Below are 5127 nucleotides of genomic sequence, written 5' to 3' on the forward strand. Positions count from 1 at the left end.
ACCAATGGTGTTGGAGGACCTCCTGTACATTGTTTCCATAAAGTCAGTTTTCAGGGAATTCCAAAATGAAGTGAGGACTTCGTGTATATAAAAAGATGGTGGTGATTCCACCTGGATGACCGGGTTATTGCTCAGAAACTAAAAGGGGCCGCCTAGGTATAGAGGATTCTGTCATGAGGTTTCTGCTAAACAAAGGATCCCAGAATACTCACCCATTCCAGTTAAAGGCATAACGAAGAAAGCAATATTCACAAAGGAAATGCGGAAAGGAATAAAAGCCATCAAGCCACAAAAATAATGTGACTAAGGGGCAGGATTTGCAGATGTAGAGATTGAATGTGGTTGCCCTTTCTCACCCACACAAGAAAAAGGATGGAACAGATCATGAGATTCGACTGTTCTGCTGCGCAGCCTCCGCAGGGCACTTTGTATGTCCCTGTTTCTCAGGCTGTAGATGAAAAGGTTCAGCATGGGGGTGAGCACAGCGTACATCACTGATGCCACCACACCATTCCTGGGGGGTGGTGACACAGCTGAAGTCAGGTACATGCCAATGCCTGTTCCGTCAAATCAGCAAACAACTGCTAGGTGAGAGCCGCAGGTGGAGAAGGCTTCCTACTTCCCATCTGACGATGAAATCCTTAGAATGGAGGGGACAATTTTATAGTAAGACAAAAGGATCCCTGAAACGACAAGAAAACCCAACATAGTACTACCGAAATCTATGAATATGCTATCGATGACGCTGTCAGAACAGGCAAGTTTGAGAAGTTGAGAGGGGTCACAGGCAAAATGAGAGATTTCCACATTCTTGATGATGGTGAATTGTAACACAATCCAACTGGGCAGCTGGCAATCCAACAGGCTAAGGAAAAAGGACACCAAAACGAAGAAGACACAGAGGTGAGGATTCACGATGACTGGGTAGTGCAGAGGGCGACAGATGGCTACAAAGCAGTCATAGGCCATCACAGGCAGAAGCATGTCTTCTATACATGCAAAAAGGACCAAGAAAGACATCTGTGTCAGGCAGCCCGCATGAGAGATGACTCTGCTATGTGACTGCATGTCCACAATCATCTTGGGAACCGTGGCCGAGGTGAAACCCATGTCAGCCCAGCACAGGTTGGAGAGGAAGAAGTACATGGGGGTGTGGAGGGGGGAGTCAGAGCTGACAGCCAGGATGCTGAGCAGGTTCCTCAGCACCGTGACCAGATACGTGGACAGGGACAGGGAGAGCAAAGCGAGGACGGGCTGCAGTTCTGGATCCTCTGAGAGTCCCAGGAGGAGGAATTCTCAGACACCTGTGAGATTCCGTGGCTCTGTGTGTCTTGGACACCTTGAGAAGGAAAGAGGATTGGAAAAATAAAAGAGAAAAACCAGCCCTTAATGCTGGATGCAAGCAATTCACAAGGAACACTTTCACACTTGGGGACCATACACCGCCAGCAATGTTTCTCAGCTGTGACAATTCCAAAAATCTCAGAATTATTACGTGGTTTACTTTTTTGCTATACAAGTCTTTCTGTACATACCACTTTAGAGAAAATCCACTGAAGAATATTAGAAGACCAAAACGTCATATATAACAAATCCGTGATCTCAGTAAAATACGGCCTACTCTTTTCAGAAAAAATACAATGCAATGAAAATGTCCTTCTCTCTTTAAGAAAAAGATCTCATCTAATTGAAAGAAATTAAGAAGCCGTGAAATACACTCTATTTTATTCTGACACCGTGCTGCAAGTTCCTGTGATGTAGAATATGTAAAAGGACGACACAAGAGCTAGGACCCCATTATCTAAAACCGAAATCGAAGCTTATAGTTCTCAATCGGAGGACCTTTTCACGTGCCTGTTACTTTTCATAGTTATTATCATCCTTAGGTTTTCTGACATCATTTCTTCATAAAAGTACACGCACACTCAAATATGGGAGCTGTGTTTCCAAATGAATTGAATATATAACTCTTGGCTCAGCACCATGCCTCACACCTGTAATCCCAGCACTTTGGGCGGCCGAGGCTGATGGATCACCTGAGGTCAGGACTTCCAGAACAGCCTGGCCCACGTGGTGAAACCCCGTCTCCAGTGAAAATAAAAAAAAATTAGCCGGGTGTGGTGGCGCGTAAACCTAGCTACTCGGGAGGCTGAAGCAGGAGAATCCCTTCGAACCTGGAAGGCAGAGATTGGACACCCCGTGATAGGATTTTTGATATCCTAGGGAGATATTGCTCCTGACAGCAGAGTGGGCGTACACCCTGTGATATTATCTGTAATATCCTAGAAAGATATTGCTCCTAATATCAGGGTGGCTGTACACCGTGTGATATTAATTGTAATGTCCTACAGAGATATGACTCCTAATAATACAGTGGGTGTACAACCTGTGATATTATTCATAATATATTACAGAGATACGACTCCTGGTATCACAGTGAGTGTACACCATGTTTCTACACCCTGTGATCTTATTTGTAACAACTTAGAGGAATATTACAGCTAATATCAAAGTGGGGGTACACCCTGCGATGTTATTTGTTATCTACTAGGTAGATGTTACTCCTAATATCACAGTGAGTGTACATTATGTGTGGAGAGACTGTGAAATTATTCATAATACCCTAGGAAGATATTACTCGTAATACCACAGTGGGTGTACACCCTGTGATATTACTTGTAATCACCTAGGGAGATACGATTCCTAATATTACAGTGGGTGTACACTCTGTGATGTTATTTGTAATGTCCTAGGAAGAGATTACTCCTAATATCAAAGTGGATGTACACCATGTGTGTACACTCTGTGATCTAATTCGTAATATCACAGAGAGATATTTCTCCTATGATCACAGTGGGTGTACATTCTGATATGATTCGTAGTATCCTAGAGAGATATTGCTCCCAGTATCACAGTGGGGGTACACCCTGTGATATTATTCATAATATCCTAGAGAGATATTACCTCTAATATCAGAGTTTCTGTACACCCTGCGGTATTATTCATAATATCCTAGGGAGTTATTATCCCTAACATCACAGAGCATGTACACCATGGGTGGACAGCCGGTGATGTTATTGGTAATATCCTAGGGGGATATTACCCTTAATGTCACAGTGGGTGTTCACCATGTGTGTATGCACTGAGATGTTACTCGTAATATCGTAGGGAGAAATTACACCTAAGGTTACAGTGGGTGTACACCATGTGTTTCTGTTGTGTGATGCTACTGGTAATATCTCAGAAAGTTATTAGTCCTAGTGCCACGGTGGGTGTATACCATGTGTGTCCACTCTGTGATGTTATTCGTATTATCCTAGGGAGGTAGTTCTCATAACATCGCCGTGGGTGTACATCAGGTATGTACTCCCTGTGGTCTTATTGACTATGTCCTGCGTTGATAGTACTCCTAATATCACCGTGCGTGCGCACCATGTGTGTACATTCTGTGATGGTGTTCGTAGTATCCTAGGGAGATATCACTCCCGATGTCATAGTGGGTGTACAGCCTTGTGATATTCTTGGTAGTATCCTTGGGATGTATTATTACTCGTGTTATCACAGTGGGTGTACACCCTGTGATAGTATTTGTAATATCCTAGGGAAATATCATTGTATACCCTGTGATATTGTTTGGGACATTTGAGGGAGCTATTTCTCTTAAAGTCAGAGTGGGTGTACACCCTGTAATATTCTTCCTAATATCACAGCGGGTGTACACCGTGAGTGATATTTTTTTCTAATATCCAGCGGGGGAGAGGATGATATTGCTTCCAGTATCACAGAAGGTGTACACCCCCCTGTGATATTGTTCCTAATATCCAGGGAAGGAGAGGATGACATTATTCGCAATATCACTGGGGGTGTACCACCTCCCGCCGGGATATTGTTCTTAATATCCGGAGGTGGGGAGAATGATGTTACTCCCAATATCACAGGGGTGTACACCACCCCTGTTTGTAAACACCCCCTGTTGTATTGTTCCAAATGGCCTGTGAAAGAGTAAATATGACTCCCATTATCGCGGGGGGTGTTGAGCCCTGATGATACTGTTTTCTAACATCCAGGGAAGGAGAGTATGCTATTACTCCCAAGATCGCAGGGGTTGTACACCCTTTTGTGTTTTTGTGCCCAATATCCAGGAAAATAGAGGATGATATTACTCCCAATATCGAAGTAATTGTACAGCTCCCCTGTGATATGCTTCCTCATATCCAGACAGGAAAAGAATGAGATTACTGCCAACAGCGTAGGGAACGTATACCCGCGCTGTGATATCTTTCTTTCCCAGTATCCAGGTGGGGAGACGATCATATTCCTTCCAATGTCGCAGGGTGTGTACACCCCCTCTGTGATCTCGTTGCTAACATCCAGGTTTGGGGAGGATGACATTACTCCCAATATCGCAGGGGGTGTACACACCCCTGTGAAAATCTTCCTCTATTCAGAGGGAGAGAGGATGATATTACTCCCAGTACCGCAGGGGGTTTACACAGCCCTGTGATACTCTTCCTAATATCCACAGGGAGAGAGGATGATAGTACTCCCAATATCGCAGGGGGTGTACACAACCCTGTGATATTGTTCCTAAGATCCAGAGCGAAAGAGGATGATACGACTCTCAATATCGCAGTTGGCGTACACCCCTCCTGTCCTATTGTTCTGAATACCCTGGGAGGGAGAGGATGAAGTTACGTTGAATATGGCAGGGAATGCACACCCTCCCCCTCTGATACCCTTCCTGATGTCCAGGGGAAGAGAGGAAAATTTTACCCCCAATATCGCAGAGGCAGTACACCCCACCTGTGATGTTGTTCCCAATATGCAAGGGGGGAGAGGATGATACTATTCTCAATATCGCAGGGCTGTTCACATCCCCAGTGACATTTTTCCTAATATCTAGGGGAGAGACAATTGTATGACAGCAAAGGTCGCAGGGTCTCTACGTCCCTTCCTGATATTGTTCCTAATATCCAGGAGGGAAGAGGATGGTATCAAATATGAAAGGGGGTGTACACCCCCCACCCCTACGATATTGTTCTTAATCATCGTGAGGGGAGACGATGATATCACTCCAAGTATCGCAGGGGTTGTTCGCCACCCCCTGTGATATCGTTTCTGATATCC

The 5127-nt window shown here is 44.6% G+C and overlaps 1 pseudogene; it reads right to left on the reverse strand.

Moving 5' to 3' along the window:
* Positions 1-570: 570 nt before the first annotated feature.
* On the reverse strand, positions 571-4428 carry LOC134738554 (olfactory receptor 7E24-like; annotated as a pseudogene).
* Positions 4429-5127: the final 699 nt, after the last annotated feature.

Source organism: Pongo pygmaeus, chromosome 18 (genome assembly GCF_028885625.2).
Source record: "Pongo pygmaeus isolate AG05252 chromosome 18, NHGRI_mPonPyg2-v2.0_pri, whole genome shotgun sequence".
Classification (NCBI taxonomy): Eukaryota; Metazoa; Chordata; class Mammalia; order Primates; family Hominidae; genus Pongo; species Pongo pygmaeus.